Source organism: Salvelinus namaycush, chromosome 13 (assembly GCF_016432855.1).
Source record: "Salvelinus namaycush isolate Seneca chromosome 13, SaNama_1.0, whole genome shotgun sequence".
NCBI classification, from domain to species: Eukaryota; Metazoa; Chordata; class Actinopteri; order Salmoniformes; family Salmonidae; genus Salvelinus; species Salvelinus namaycush.
In genome coordinates, this window is record NC_052319.1 from 11,684,271 (window position 1) to 11,701,599 (window position 17,329).

The 17,329-nt window shown below is 42.5% G+C and overlaps 1 pseudogene; it reads right to left on the reverse strand.

Annotated features, from left to right (window-relative positions):
* Window positions 1-592: 592 nt before the first annotated feature.
* LOC120057763 lies at window positions 593-13,660 on the reverse strand (annotated as a pseudogene).
* Window positions 13,661-17,329: the final 3,669 nt, after the last annotated feature.

Consider the following 17,329-nt stretch of genomic DNA (forward strand, 5'->3'; position numbering starts at 1 on the left):
TTTTTTTTCACACAACATTTTCCTGTGTGTATCCAGAATGGTCCACCACCCAAAGGACATCCAGCCAACTTGACACAACTGTGGGAAGCATTGGAGTCAACATAGTCCAGCATCCTTGTGGAACGGTTTCGACACCTTGTAGAGGTCATGCCCCGACAAATTGAGGCTGTCTGAGGGCAAAAGGGTGTGCAACTTAATATTAGGAATGTGTTCGTAATGTTTTCTACAGTCAGTCTATGGCTTTCCTGCATGTAAAAAGTTCATTTACATTTTCAGGCAAGTGATCATAATCTTCAGGCAACAAAACATACTCCTGATTTGCTAGATGAGCAAGTGTCTTTCAGACTTTAACGTCAAATGTTGTCTATTATAGGTCAACAAGTGATGTGTTTTCTCTTTCGCCGGGAACTTTTCATTCAGACATTGTTTCAGTAGTAACTTAATCTTTTGTTGAGGGTCTGGATTCTGTATCGAGGTATGCATTGTAAATTAAAATATTGGGTTTTGGGGTATATTTTTCAATTTTCTAACGCTATAACATATGCGTGCATGACAAAAAATATTTACCAACAACTGTGTACTATATATTAGGCTACGATCTTGCACAGGTTGGGTTACTTTGACAAGAGGACAGTGTTTGCAGCAGAACATACTTAAATTGGTGTTTCACGTTGACTGGTTTATTGCAGCTTCCACAGCTGAGCTTCACTTTGGACGGGGTCTCCTATTTCATGCCTTTACGCTTTTTCATGGTTGTTCGCACTCTTTCATCCATGATCGCCTGAATGTGGAATTCCTTAATCTAGCAACTAACAATTGAAATACAATTAGTATATACATTTTTTACATTATGGATGTTGACTCAACTAGGTTTGAGAAGTCAATCAAATCTTAAAATGATTTTGCTCAATTGCAGGAAAACAATTCATTTAATATCAAACTGGAAGTTACGATTTGAGAGTGGAGGCATATCCTTTTATCATATTCCGCTTGATCTAATTTCTTGACTTTATCGGTGGCTTTGCTCATTATCTTCTCATGGTACTCACTGACACTCTCGCTCAGCAACCCCAGAACCCTCCCCCGCCACTAAAGTGTAACTACTGTCCTCGCCTCTGCCTCGGGCCTAAGACATAAAAACAGTAAACATGCTCTCATTAAACCATGGCAACGGGAGCTTGAAGTGATGCTAACAGTATGATGATGTCTACTAACCATTGTACCGTGAATACGTTGTCTGCTAACCATTATACATTATACACCATTATACTGCTAATACATTATACTATTTATCTCATGTGGCGCATACCAAAGAGTTAGCGGACAATAGAGAATCTTAGTTCATAGTTCTTAGTTAATAATGACACCGTGGATATTGACTAATAATGACATGTTTTTGGCAAAGCCAGTTAACCTTTTAAATCACTGACCAGAATCATAGTGATCTCATTGGTCACAAGCTATCGTATCAAAAAGTTACATGCTGCTATGTCCAGACCGTCTTCAGCTACTGTTGTTGCCATCAGCAAGTTCACCTCCAGTTCCAAAACTTCCCTTTGTTCTGCCTGATAAACACAAATGTGTGCAAAATAAAATACAGTGCATTTGGAAAGTCTTCAGAGACCTTCACTTTTTCCACATTTTGTTGCGTTACAGCCTCATTCTAAACTGTATGATGTATTTGTATTTTCTCATCAATCTACACACAATACTCCATAATGACAAAGCGAAAACAGTACATTTTGGCAAATGTATATATATAAAAAAAGAAATACTGTGCAGTGACGCTCCCCATCCAACCTGACAGAGCTTGAGAGGATCAGCAGAGAAAAATGGCAGAAACTCCCCAAATACAGGTGTGCCAAGACTCGAGGCTGTAATCGCTGCCAAAGGTGCATCAACAAAGTACTAAGTAAAGGGTCTGAATACTTATGTAAATGTGATATTTCCGTTTTTGCTTTGTCATTATGGGTAATTGTGTGTAGATTGATGAGGGGAAGAAACAATATAATCAATTTCAAAATAAGGCTGTAACATTACAAAATATGGAAAAAGTCAAGGGGTCTGAATACTCTCCGAATAAAATTGGAAACAGTGCACTCACAGCAGTCATTGGTTTCACTTTACTCTGGTCTCCTCCTCCAATCACATGGTAAGCTTTTACTCAGACTTCCTCAAACTTTGAGTTCTCCTGAACCAATTGAGCTAATGCAATGGCACTGCAATGGGTCTTGGTGAACATGATCCCACTCGCCTTCTCTCTAAATGTAAACTCTGGCAGGATCAGGGTTCTCAACTTAGAGAGGATATTATATTCATACTGGGGAAGCTTAGCCAATTCCTGCAGTTTCTCTTTGCTATCTGCAAGAAAGTATATTTGGAAGAAAGCCATGCAAAATAGTTAAACTCCCAGACATCAATGTAGGGCTACTTTACAGACTAAAAACACTAGATATACAGTATGCTACCCTTAAAAAGTGTGAAGCGGAATCTCTCTGTGTCGGTCTTAATGATGGCAACCTCGCCCTCAGGGGTCACTTTCTTCTTCAGCTCCTCGTAAAAGTATTTGTCCAGGAACCTGAAGGCATCACACATGCGTATGGTTTTGCTTAGGTACAGGGCCTAGTTGTACTGCCGTAAATGCTCAGCACAAACTTTCACCTTCTGATTCTCCTCTTTTTCAGCTGTAGGAAAACATAGATAATTGCTTTGGAATGTACATTTGGGGTATAACAGGGTGTCATGACACTTGGTATGAAAAATGGTTGAAAAATAATCTTATCGGTAGTACAGTAGAACATGAAATTAAATGTGTAATCTCATCATTTTGTTATTTCCGGACCACCCACTGCTCTGGGTGCCTAGGTCGCAGGTAGGATTTCAGTATATGCATCTCTTAATTCATTCTCTCTCCACTGGAAATAACAAGAGTACCTATTTTCTCTGTTCAGCAGTGGCAATGTTTTAGTGTTGTTGTTTTCCCCAAGGTTTACTGTCACAATTTTATATGAGTCCACGTTTGCACAGATCTACAAAAGACAAAACATGAGTTGAATGAATGAGCAAAAACATCCAAACTAATATGACAAGGTTTCACATATATCAGAAAGCATCTAACTCTGTAATAAAGATTAGCAATTCAATACTTCCAAAGTAGTGTTCCGTTAAATCAATCACATAGATTAGTGATAAAATTAAACAATAACAACTTACATCACCAGTTCAGTGTGACCTGTAGAGAGTTAAAATAAAAAGCTGTTTCCAACATTTTCCTGTGTGGTGAAAGTATGAGAGGCATGGTAAGATTTATGGCTGCCTGGAGTGCGGGGGCCATGTGGAACATTGGAAACAGCTTGGCCGAGCAGGGGTTTGCACTGAGCAGTGTACTAACTGAATGAGGGAGGGACTGAGGGAGGGTGGGGAAGTGCTTGACTGGGAGGGAGGAAATTGTTCAATGAACAGAGGGAGGGCAAGAATGAGAATGATGAGGGTGTGTGTGTCTAGAGAGAGAGAGAAAGAGGGAGAAAAAAAGAGATGTAGCTTAGTGCATGGTATTTACTTGTAGAATGTGCTCCTCGGCTTCCTCCATTTTATTGGCTCCACCAACTTCGGGTGAGATGGCCAAGCCCAGGGTCTGTGGGAGGGCCGCTGTATCCTTCTGCTCTTTCCTTAATATGGCTTTTTTGTGCTTCTGCTTCAGGTAACGGATCATACTGTGGTTGTACACTCTTAGAAAAAAAGGTGCTAAGTAGAACCATATAGGGTTCTTCGGTTTGTCCCCATTGAGGAACCCTATTTGGTGCTAGGTAGAACCCTTTGCAGAGGGTTCTCCCTAGAATCCTTCATGTAGGGTTATTCATAGAAACCCCTGTATATGGTTCTAACTAGAACACTCTATGAAGGGTTCTACCAATAACTTTATAATTTTAAGGTTTTTCCTAGAACCCTCTATGAAGGGTTCTTCCGAGAACCCTTTTATTTTTGGAGGGTTCTTCCTAGAACCCTCTACTAATGGTTCCACCAGCCTTATTAGCCTTCACTATTTAATTATATATGACAATACATTACATACATTGCCTTCAGAAAGTATTCACACCCCTTGACTTATTCCACATTTTGCTGTGTTACAAGATGGGATTAAAATGGATTAAATTATTATTATTAAAAAAATTGTCAACGATCTACACAAAATACTATGTAATGTCAAAGTGAAAACATTATTATTTTTTTTTTTACAAATGTTATAATTTACGAAAAATAAAACACTTTCAGTATATATCTTGATTCCATAAGTATTCAGCTCCCTGAGGCAATCCATGTTAGAATTACCTTTGGCAGCAATTACAGCTGTGTGTTTGGGATCATTGTCATGCTGAAAGACCCAGCCACGTTTCATCTTCAATGCCCTTGCTGATGGAAGGAGGTTTTCAGTCAAAATCTCACGATACATGGCCCCATTCATTCTTTCATTTACACGGATCAATCGTCCTGGTCCCTTTGCAGAAAAACAGCCCCAAAGCATGATGTTTCCACCCCCATGCTTCACAGTAGGTATGGTGTTCTTTGGATGCAACTCAGCATTCTTTGTCCTCCAAACACGACGAGTTGAGTTTTTACCAAAAAGTTATATTTTGGTTTCATCTGACCATATGACATTCTCCCAATCTTCTTCTGGATCATCCAAATGCTCTCTAGCAAACTTCAGACGGGCCTGGACATGTACTGGCTTAAGCAGGGGGACACGTCTGGCACTGCAGGATTTGAGTCCCTGGTGGCGTAGTATGTACTGATGGTAGGCTTTGTTACTTTGGTCCCAGCTCTCTGCAGGTCATTCACTAGGTCCCCCCATGTGGTTCTGGGATTTTTGCTCACCGTTCTTGTGATCATTTTGACCCCACGGGGTGAGATCTTGCGTGGAGCCCCAGATCGAGGGAGATTATCAGTGGTCTTGTATGTCTTCCATTTCCTAATAATTGCTCCCACAGTTGATTTCTTCAAACCAAGCTGCTTACCTATTGCAGATTCAGTCTTCCCAGCCTGGTGCAGGTCTACAATTTTGTTTCTGGTGTCCTTTGACAGCTCTTTGGTCTTGGCCATAGTGGAGTTTGGAGTGTGACTGTTTGAGGTTGTGGACAGGTGTCTTTTATACTGATAACAAGTTCAAACAGGTGCCATTAATACAGGTAACGAGTGGAGGACAGAGGAGCCTCTTAAAGAATAAGTTACAGGTCTGTGAGAGCCAGAAATCTTGCTTGTTTGTAGGTGACCAAATACTTATTTTCCACCATAATTTGCAAATAAATTCATAAAAAATCCTACAATGTGATTTTCTGGATTTTTTTTTTCTCATTTTGTCTGTCATAGTTGAAGTGTACCTATGATGAACATTACAGGCCTCTCTCATCTTTTTAAGTGGGAGAACTTGCACAATTGGTGGCTGACTAAATATTTTTTTGCCCCACTGTATATACACATACTAATCAGGGGGAATGGGAACCAGGTGTGCATAATGAGACAAGACCGTCCGGGGTTGGTGGTAATGATTCCAATTCAGTGATGCCTTGAAGGCTGGTGACGTAGACCTCCGGAGCTGGTGAACGGAATGAGCAGCAGTACGGGGGGATCCGTGACAGTACCCCTGATGCGCTGCACCAGCAGCGGGACGACACCGGCCTCGGGGACGACCACAGGGACGCAGGGTGTCTTTGACTGGGCACAGATGGAACAGGAAGAGACATAAACCCGGGAGTACCTAGCCAGGGTGGGCCGCCATTACTTCTCAGTCAGGCAGGCGATGGTACGGCTTATCCCAGGATGACCCGACACAGGCGCCGTGTGCGCCCAAGTAAGGAGGCAGTCCCGCACACCCGTGGGGATGTAGGCACAGTTCTCCGGGCACTGTGCAGGTGCGGGTTCCGTACGCAGGGCCTGCCTTATGTCAGCGTCCACGTCCCACACCTATGGCACAATGATACGGGACGGAGGGATGATGGGTGTCTCCTCTCTCTGCCTCTCCTCTGCATCATTCACGTTCTTCGAACCTGGCCTATAGGAAAGCGTTAATTGGAACCTGGCAAAGAATAGAGCCCACCTGGCCTGTTTCGGGTTTAGCCTCTTCGCTGCCCTGATGTACTCCAGGTTGCGGTGGTCCGTCCACACCAGGAAAGGGTGTTTGGAACCCTCCAGCCAGTGCCTCCACGCCTTCAGAGCCTTCTTTACCGCCAAGAGGTCCCGGTCCCCTACTTCGTAGTTCCTGTAGGCGGGGCTCAGCTGCTTGGAGTAGAAGACGCAGGGCCGCAGTTTTGGAGGAGTTCCGGTGTGCTGGGACAGCACTGCCCCAACTCCTACTGTGGAGGCATCCACCTCGACGATGAAGGGGAGTGAGGGGTCGGGATATGCCAGCAAGGGAGCAGTGGTGAAGTGTGCCTTCAGTGTCTCAAACACCCTCTCCGCCTCCGCCGTCCAAGGAAGCCGCTGGGGACCTCCTCTCAAGAGGGGGGTAAGAGGCACGACCACCATGCTGAAGCCCTGGATAAACCTCTGGAAGTAGTAGGCGAACCTCAGGAATCGCTGGACTGCTTTCACGGAGTTGGGGATGGGCCATGACCTGACTGTGCTTACGTGTTGCTCCTCCATCTCCACTCCCTCCGTGGATATGAGGTAGCCCAAAAAGGACACGGACTGCTGGAAAAACAAACATTCCTCTTGTTTAACATATAGATCATGCTCTAACAGTCTTCCCAGCACAGACCTGACTAACGAGACATGCTGGGCGCGGTCAGCAGAATAGACCAAAATGTTGTCTATTTAAACCACTATGCCCCGTCCCAGCATGTCCCAAAACACTTCGTTAATAAAGGCTTGTGAGACTGAAGGAGTATTAGACAGGCCAAAGGGCATTACTCCTCGCCTATTAGTAGATAGAGGGCAGGTCGGGGAGAAATGACTTCTTTCTCCACAATAGGAGCAGAGGCCCAGATTCCTCCTTCTCCTATGCTCTGCCTCAGTAAAACGTGCAGAGCCCACCTCCATCGGCTCTGGCCACGGAGCAGGTGTAGCCATGGGCTCCGGATTCCGCACAGATCTTCGTCGGAATCGCAGGAGGTTGTCCAACCGGATCACAATCCCGATGAGCTGGTCGAGTGACAGGTTGTCATCCCGGCAGGCTAACTTCATCTGTACCTCCTCCCGCAGTTCGTTGCGGGAACACGATGACCAGAGCCGACTCATCCCATCCGGTGGAGACCGCGATGATTCGGAACTCCATAGGTGGTCCTAGATCCCTGGCGTAGTTGGAGTAGGCACTCACCCCCTTCTCGTCCCTCCACAGGATGATCAAACACCGAGCGGAAGAGGAAGGTGAAGCGCTCGTACGACTCGACCTCGGATCCGCCCGTTTCCCAGACAGTCCAGGGCCCGTCTGGTCAGTGCCAAGATGATGGTGGCAACCCTGTCTCTCCCGGAGACAACCTCGGAGTAGCGAGCGAGGTATAAGTCGCATTGCAGAGGGGACAGGGATATTCCGCGGACCGGCTCAGATGGGACGGAGGCAGGTACTGGTGGTGTGGGGGCTGATGCCAGAACCGGTGCTGGAGACCGGAGGGACTGCACATTCCCCTCCAAACGCAGGATGGTTGCCAGCAAGCTCTCCATGGCACTGCCGGGTCTGGAGAGACAGTCCTCGTGATGCTGGACTGTCTCTACGATGGTCACCAGCTCGGCCTTTTGCGCTGTCTCCGTTTAGATGGGTCGATTATTCTGTCACACTGTATAATGACAGGAGACAGGCGCAGGAATATGTAATAGGGAGTTTTATTTCTCCAAACAAAATAAAGTACATCATGAAAACGACGAGGACAAAGCCCAAAACAAACACATATATACAGTTGGTTGGAAGTCAGAAGTTTACATACACCTTAGCCAAGTACATTTAAACTCAGTTTTAAACAATTCCTGACATTTAATCCGAGTAAAAATGCTCTGTTTTAGTTCAGTTAGGATCACCACTTTATTTTAAGAATGTGAAATGTCAGAATAATAGTAGAGAGAATGATTTTATTTCAGCTTTTATTTCTTTCATCCCAGTGGGTCAGAAGTTTACATACACTCAATTAGTATTTGGTAGCATTGCCTTTAAATTATTTAACTTGGGTCAAACGTTTCGGGCAGCCTTCCACAAGCTTCCCACAATAAGTTGGGTGAATTTTGGTCCATTCCTCCTGTTTGTAGGCCTTCTTGCTCGCACAACCTTTTTCACTTCTGCCCACACATTTTTCTATTGACTTTGTTGTCCTTAAGCCATTTTGCCACAACTTTGGAAGTATGCGTGGGGTCATTGTCCATTTGCGACCAAGCTTTAACTTCCTGACTGATGTCTTGAGATGTTGCTTCAATATATCCACACAATTTTCCTCCCTCATGATGCCATCTTTTTTGTGAAGTGCACCAGTCCCTCCTGCAGCAAAGCACCCCCACAACATGATGCTGCCACCTCCGTGCTTCACGGTTGGGATGGTGTTCTTCGGCTTGCAAGCCTCCCCCTTTTTCCTCCAAACATAACGATGGTCATTATGACCAAACAGTTCTATTTTTGTTTCTTCAGACCAGAGGACATTTCTCCAAAAAGTACGATCTTTGTCCCCATGTGCAGTTGCAAACCGTAGTCTGGCTTTTTTATGCCGGTTTTGGAGAAGTGGCTTCTTCCTTGCTGAGCGGCCTTTCAGGTTATGTCGATATAGGACTTGTTTTACTGTGGATATAGATATTTTTGTACCTGTTTCCTCCAGCATCTTCACAAGGTCCTTTGCTGCTGTTCTGGGATTGATTTGCACTTTTTGCACCAAAGTACGTTCATCTCTAGGAGACAGAATGCGTCTCCTTCCTGAGCGGTATGACGGCTGTGTGGTCCCATGCTGTTTATACTTGCGTACTATTGTTTGTTCAGATGAACGTGGTACCTTCAGGCATTTGGAAATCGCTCCCAAGGATGAACCAGACTTGTGGAGGTCTACAATTTTTTTTCTGGGGTCTTGGCTGATTTCTTTTGATTTTCCCACGATGTCAAGCAAAGAGGCACTGAGTCAAGGTAGCCCTTGAAACACATCCACAGGTACACCTGCAATTGATTCAAATGATGTCAATTAGCGTATCAGAAGCTTCTAAAGCCATGACATAATTTTCTGGAATTTTCCAAGCTTTTACAGGCACAGTCAACTTTTTTTTTTTTTTTTTTTTTTTGGCACAGTCAACTTAGTGTATGTAAACTTCTGACCCACTGGAATTGTGACAGTGAATTATAAGTGAAATAATATGTCTGTAAACAATTGTTGGGAAAAAAAACCTATCACGTATTCCTGCGCCTGTCTCCTATCATTATACAGAGTGACAGAGTGATGTGTTGGATTTGTCCCAAACATAAAGCTTTGTATTCAGGACATAAAGTTAATTTCTTTGCCATATTTTTGTACTTTAGTACCTTATTGCAAACAGGATGAATGTTTAGGATTATGTACAGGCTTTTTTATTTTCACTCTGTCATTTAGGTTAGTATTGTGGAGTAACTTTAAATTTGCTGATCTATCCTTAGCCTTTTCACAACCATTCAACTCTATAACTGTTTTAAAGTCACCATTGGCGTCATGATGAAATTCCTGAGCGGTTTCCTTCCTCTCCGGCAACAGAGTTAGGAAGGACACCTGTATCTCTGTAGTGACTGGGTGTATTGATACACCATTGATACACTAATTAATAACTTCACCATGCTCAAAGAGATATTCAATGTCTGCTTTTTATTATTTTTACCCATCTACCAATAGGTGCCCTTCTTTGCAAGGCATTGGAAAACCTTACAGATAATTGTATGTATGGGGTACAGAGATGAAGTACTCATTAAAAAAATCATGTTAAACACTATTATTGCACACGGAGTGAGTGCTTGCAACATATGTGACTTGTTCAGAACATTTTTACTATTGAATATATTTAGGCTTGCCATAACAACAAATACGTATTGACTGAAGACATTTCAGCTTTTTGTTTTTAATTAATTTGTAAAAATGTCTATAAACCTAATTCCACTTTGCCATTATGGGGCATTGTGTGTAGGCCAGTGACCAACATTCTCAATGTAATCTGTTTTAAATTCAGCCTGTAACACAACAAAATGGTATAAAAGTCAAGTACTGTGAATACTTTCTGAAGGCACAGTATATCATAAGACCTTTCTTTGACGGTCAAGTTTTACCCTAACACAGTGGTGTTAGGAAACTCCTGGTTCACAGGCCACATCAGGCCTGAAAGTCACATTATGTTGGCTTGCAAAGTGAAGTTTAATTCATATAGGAATCAAGCCAGAGTTTAGGATATCCAACAAGTGGAATATTTTATCACCCACAACCTGCATTCAGAATGACTGCAAGGGTAGGGATGATTGAATACTGAGACTACCCCAATCATCTAAACTGGAACAACCATCTCAGTAACGGGTGCAATAAGTCCAACTACTAACAGAGTGGATTAGTTTAGAAAAATCTATGCTATTTATCTTTGTGTAGCATGAGATGAATAAATTAATAAAAAAACAGATATTAAAACAAACAATTATGAAAATTACCCTGCAATAGAGCATGCTGGGAAATATATATATATATATATAGAATCCTTCTTGCCTTTTAAAGAAGCCCTCTTGCCTTCCAAAAAATCATGAAAGAACCCTTTCTTCCAACAACAGTTCTTATGAAGTTAAAGGTTCTAGTAGAACACTTTGCCTTACAAATAACCTTTGTCTTCCAAAAAGGGGTTCTTCAGATCAAAACAGTTCTTGGTAGAACCCTATCCCTCTGCAAAGAACCCTTTTGGAACCTTTTTTTCTACTGAGGTAGACTCATCCCTTTTGTGTGTGATGGCAATCAGTGACAAATCTACACAACAGAAATACGGAGCAAAACACAAGTCAACAAAAAGACAATGAAATGTATTGGTTTAACATAAGAACATGTGTCATATAATGGATACACTGCAGGTCACAGCTGGTGTACATCTCAAATCATAAACATCCCTGCTATTACTCATTCAACAGTCTAAAACCGCCTGACCCTCATAGATTGTAGAAAAGCGTCTGATGAGGCCAGCTTGGTCTGCTGATCACTTTGTCTCCTCTAAAGTCTGATTTTCCCATTACATTGTACCGTGGGTCTGGTTACATTGCTGTAGGCTACCTAGGAACAAGAGTTTGCTTTAGCTTTACTACCGGTATTCAACCTCTCCTTTGTTTTCTCTCCCATAATGCTAGTGCTGTAAATATACAAGTGGCTTATTGACACCCACAAATGTCAGTCTTCCTCCCTGCCTCTGTGTCTGAGGTACTCCCACACTAACCACCACTTTTCTAGGAAGTCTACGATGCAGTTTCAACCACACTGCATGACTACTGTGGCGCTAGAGGCCATTTATCAGAAGGGGGTTTAAGTGTGCATTTCACAGCAACGAGAGATGTGTGATGAGGTATGAACATTCACAAATACAACTTTAAAACAGGAGTGCTACAAATCACTTCCCCGGAGGGGCATAGGAGTCTGGAGTAGAACATTCAGTCTGATGCAGTGACAGAGGCTCTCTTGTGAATTTGATAAGGCACACACTGATGGCTTGAACAGACGTGTGGCCTGGAAAGCAGCAGAAAAAACTTGAACCCTCTCAGGCGTTTCAACAAACAGCATATGTTACACTGAGGGATATTCCACCTTGGACTGGCGAGTGCCAGCAAGAGCAAGCAGGAGAGCCAGAAGCAACTGACTGACAAAAACCTGTCAGATGAATTCTCAGAGGAAACACACTCCTGTTTACTTTCGATTCCAATTCAAATCCCTGGTAACTTCCACAGCTGTGGGCAGCAAACTGACTTTGGGGTAAGGCAAAGCATTGGCTGAGATAAAACACACAGTCAAAGATTTGCATGAACGTGAACCATCATCACTCACATTGTAGTAATCAAGAAATGTCAAACCTGAAAGTTGAATCGCGTTGTCATCTCCACTGTGAGGCCTTTTCAAGTAGTTCTCCAGAATATGGGCCGTACAGATGATGACAGAATTTTTCCGGTCAATCTCTATGAAGGAGATTGAGCTGGGAGTCCCCACTGACCCTCTCCACATTGTATTTGTGTTTCAGGAACTTCCAGAACTCTGTGAAGTAGTGCTGCTCCACCAGGGGCACCTGAAGGATAACACATTATTAAAAAGACTAAAGATGTGAGAGTCTGCCTCTAAAAACAATGATATACTGGATTTCTCACTGTTGTGTTTGAAAATGCCACTATTTATCAACAGAGTTAGTCAATAGACTAGGCTGGTGACACAAAAGTGGTTCAACTTTGTTTGAGGGAGGGTTTCAAGTAGGTTGATTGGTTTTCAGTTTGTGGAGGTACTCGGATGGGAAAACACTCCCTTTCCTCGCAAAAACAGCACTAGGAAAGTAATTTATTTCAATCTCTACTTTAATGAAGATGCACATCACATGGTGGGTTTTATTGAATGATATTTCTCAAATTGGCCACATGGATTGGGATGTGCATCATTTATACGCAACACTTTCTATAGAGAAGAAAACAGGTTTTATTATCCATGTGAAACCCGCTAGATGTCATATGACAAGGGTTTTTCAGATATAGAAAGTCGGTGCCAAGCTGAAATGTTGTAGTGGTGTATTTTTATACTTTTAACATAGAATTTGTGAAGAGTAGAGAGACACAAATTGTGTCTTGCCCAGTACTATACTGCACTAGCAGTTATTTGTGATCCATATAGCTATGCTACAATACACACACATACAGACACAGATTGTTTGCATAAGACATTTCATGGAAAACTGGAGTTAGTACCTTCTTAACCAGGACAATAACTTCACTGATCGGCCCTCACTGGTAATATAGACGGCAACTCTGGTTTTACCACTTCCTGTTGAGAGGCATATGGTGATGTTTTTTCCCTCCAAGGCCGGCCATGGCCATCTGATAATTTTGAAGAACAATGTCATCTTTTCTAGGGCCTCAAGCAGCAGGAAAGCACTCTAAAGCAGAGCAGAGGGGAGAGGTTCATAACAAAACTGCTGTCCACGTCAGCACTCTACAATTAGGGCCTACGGTTACAACATTCCCAGCAAGTCAAGGCTTGGTTTGTCATTGTATGGGGTTTGGTGTTACGCTGAGCTGTGTCCTTCTCAACCCTGCTGTTAAAACAACATCATACTGTATATACATGGAACACTTTTTAATCTCCCTACTGTCGCCCAGACATTGTATGTTAGTGGTCTCTGTCTTGCCTGAAGGAACACTATTAAATTGGACTCATGCAACACAAAACTATGGAGATGGAGAGATATGGTCCTAAACTCAATAGGAAATAGACATTGAACTTTGTGGACTCCTTTTCTTTTATTAGCAATTCCCTGACCTCTGACTTATTAGAGAGGAAATGCCTCCATTATCCATGGTTAATGCCATGTCAACAAGATACAAATCCCACACAGACTGGTTTTCTGTCTACTACTTCAATATATTATGAAGCATTTCCAATATCTTCTTTTTGCAGAGCAACACACATTCCACTGGTTCATGGAAACACAACATCACCTCAGATGTATTGGATCTGCTCACATCAAGCATTGTGCCCAACTTCCAGAGTAGCTATACAGTATAACATTTTATTTTTCTTGTGGTAACTCACGCTCTTGATAGCAGAGTAATGTAAGCAAGATTGACAGTAAGTCGAAATCAAGGCAGTACAACACTATGGTGTCATCAGAGGCTGGTTTGAGTGACAGGAGATATCAGCATCAGTGTGTCAGGCTTCACCTGTCCTTGTCCTCCTGTTAGCTCAACCGCCACATCACATTGACGTCCCATGACTCATCATCACTCCACATCATCATTATGATGTCATATACCCCTTCTGGTGGATTCATGCCATACATATCAATTGGACGATTTATAAAGTGAACCAATCAGTCATCACTATTACGTGAGGTGAGCAGAGTAAACGTTGCCTCTAAAAGGGCATACACTTACTCATAATTAAATTCAAGTGTTAGCATGTGAAAGATTATGATCTCAAGGCGTCATCAACATAAATTCAAATCGCTTTCTGACAACAAAAAGAAAGGAGAGGCTTCCTGGAAAACCCAGACCTACACTCTATATACAAAAGTATGTGGACACCCCTTCAAATTAGCGTATTCGGCTATTTTAGGCACACACGTTTCTGACAGGTGTATAAATTGAACACAGGCATGCAATCTCAATACACAAACATTGGCAGTAGAATGGCCTTACTGAAGAGCTCAGTGACTTTCAACATGGCACCGTCATAGGATGCCACCTTTCCAACAAGTCAGTTCATCAAATTTCTGCCCTGCTAGAGCTGCCCCTATCAACTGTGGGTGATGTTATTGTAAAGTTGAAAATGTCTAGGAGCAACAACAGCTCAGTCCGCGAAGTGGTAGGCCACACAAGCTCACAGAATGAGATTGATGAGTGCTGAAGCACGTAGAGCGTAAAAATCCTCTGTCCTCGGTTGTAACACTCACTTCCTAGTTCCAAACAGTCTGGAAGCAAAGTCAGCACATTAACTGTTAGTCGGGAGCTTCATGAAATGGATTTCCATGGCTGAGCATCTGCACACAAGCCTAAGATCACCGTAGGCAATGCGGTGTAAAGCGGTGTAAAGCTCTCCGACTCTGGAGCAGTGGAAACACATTCTCTGGAGTGATGAATCACGCTTCACCATCTGGCAGTCCAACGGACAAATCTGGGTTGCCAAGAGAACACTACCTGCCCAAATGCATAGTTCCAACTGTAAAGTTTGGTGGAAGAGGAATGATGGTCTGGGGCTGTTTTTCATGGTTCGGGCTAGGTCCCTTAGTCCCAGTGAAGGGATATCTTAACACACAGCATACAATGACATTCTAGACGATTCTGTTTAGAGGAAGGGGAAGGCCCTTTCCTGTTTCAACATGACAATGCCTCCGTGCACAAAGTGAGTTCCATACAGGTCCATACAATGGTTTGTCAAGGTCGGTGTGGAAGAACTTGACTGGCCTGCACAGAGCCCTGACCTCAACCCCATTGAACACCTTTGGGATGGATTGGAACGTCGACTGCAAGCCAGGCCTAATCGCCCAACATAAGTGCCTGACCTCACTAATGCTCTTGTGGCTGAATGGAAGAAAGTCCCCACAGAAATGTTCCAACATCTAGTGGAAAGCCTTCCCAGAAGTTTGGAGGCTGTTATTGCAGCAAAGGGAGGACCAACTCCATATTAATGCCCATGATTTTGGAATGAGATGGTCGACGAGCAGGTGTCCACATACTTTTGGTCATGTAGTGTATCTATGTACACAAAGCTATGACATGTCATTTAATTCAACAAATGTGATGATGAAACTGAAATTAAAAGCTATTTGACCTGATGCTTGCAGAGTTGTGTTGGGAGTTTATTTTACTAAATGCAGTTATGAGGAGGAAGTACGCATTTTTTGTTTGGTAGAATGCTATTTCACTAATGAATCATAACCATGCAACAACATCCAACCCTTTCTTTAGACCCATTATGGAGTCTAAATAGCATGTGGTTGCAATTTGGAGTTTTGGCTATGTTCCGCCCTTTTTAACCTCTGTGTGGTTTGTCCATGATACACATGGAACATATTCTCTGAGCCAAATAGGACAGGCTCTAGGAACTCTTCCATTCAAACTTCTCTCTCATTTCTTTTTCCTCTTACCCAAACTATGGATTCTCCTCCAAATGGGAAATCAACTGCAAGTTCCTTTCATGCTATCTTTTTCAAAACTCAAGTACAAGCAACAATAGTGAAATTGGGTTTTTATTTTCGTAACAAGGCTTACTTTCCGTTGGATTATGGTGATTAATTACAGACTGGATTCAGTTTATCATGCATCCTTGCGCTTTGTTACTAATGGGCTGGTCCTCGCTTTACATGCACAGCTACATAGTATATGTTTTCATAAACAAAGCCCTTCTGGGTAAACTCCCTCTCTATCTCTGTAGTTAACTGACTTGCCTAGTTAAATAAAGGTTAAGAACAAATTCTTATTTAGCCTGCTCTCCTTCACAACTAACAATATGGCGCCAACATACATGATAGCCCTGTTCTTAGCTCCTAGGCAACTTTGCTACAAGCATTTTGCTGCACATCTGCAAAATGTGTAAGCGACTCACAATTTGATTTGACTTACTAGATGCAGTTTACTAGAAGGTTGCTAACTACTTATAGTCCTGAGGTCCGCTACTGAGTTAGGCAAGACTGTATTTTCCTATTGTGCACCAGAAGCATGGAACTGTCTGCAACGTATGCTTACACTTGATGTACAAGTGCCCCTCAATTAGTTTAAAACTCTGGTACAAAATTATGTTCAAGAGGAGTGCAAATGTTTCCTTTAACCCCCAAAAATGCTTATTATAACTTTACTATAATTACATATTCATCTCATTATTTTAAGTGATCTGATGTAATACTTTTATAATCAGCGAAACACCAGCTGTTGAGCTTTGATTGAAGGACCGGACATGCAATTTGAATGTTTAAAATCCATAAAACAATGAAGACAGCTTTCAAGTAACGTTAGGAGGACAATATGATGCAATATAGGACTGACATCACAGCATGTTCAGAAGAAACAGGAACAATAACTTTTCAGGAAATTTGACTAAGTGAGTAACTTCCTGTTGACTTAAGGTAAACGTACAAAAAGAATACCGCCCTGGGTTTCATTGCACATTTCCCTTTCATTTGAAGCCAGCTTGGCAAGCTCCTCCTACATATTTCCAGCATTTCCTCACTCTTTCCATAAGTTGTTCAAACGATTCCACCAAAGTTTGTTTCAAGTTGAATGCTAACTGACACGATACAAGTGCTGCTAACTTAATCCAGAACTGCGGACTGCAGAATGAGGGATGGATTAGAACTCCCCTTAAAGTGCGACTTTTTGATGGTTCCCCACTTTGTATAAAGAGGAGTTCAGTATGCCTATATACAGTGCATTCGGAAAGTATTGAGACCCCTTCACTTTTTCCACATTTTGTTACGTAACAGCATTATTCTAAAATGTATTAAATTGTTGTTGTTTTTCACATCACTCTACACACAATACTCCATAATGACAAAATGTTGGTAAACTAGGGTCATTGTCCTGTTGGAAGGTGAACCTTTGCCACAGTCTGAGTTCCTGAGTGCTCTGGAGCAGGTTTTCATCAAGGATCTCTCTGTACTTTGCTCCATTCATCTATCCCTCGATCCTGCCTAGTCTTCCAGTCCC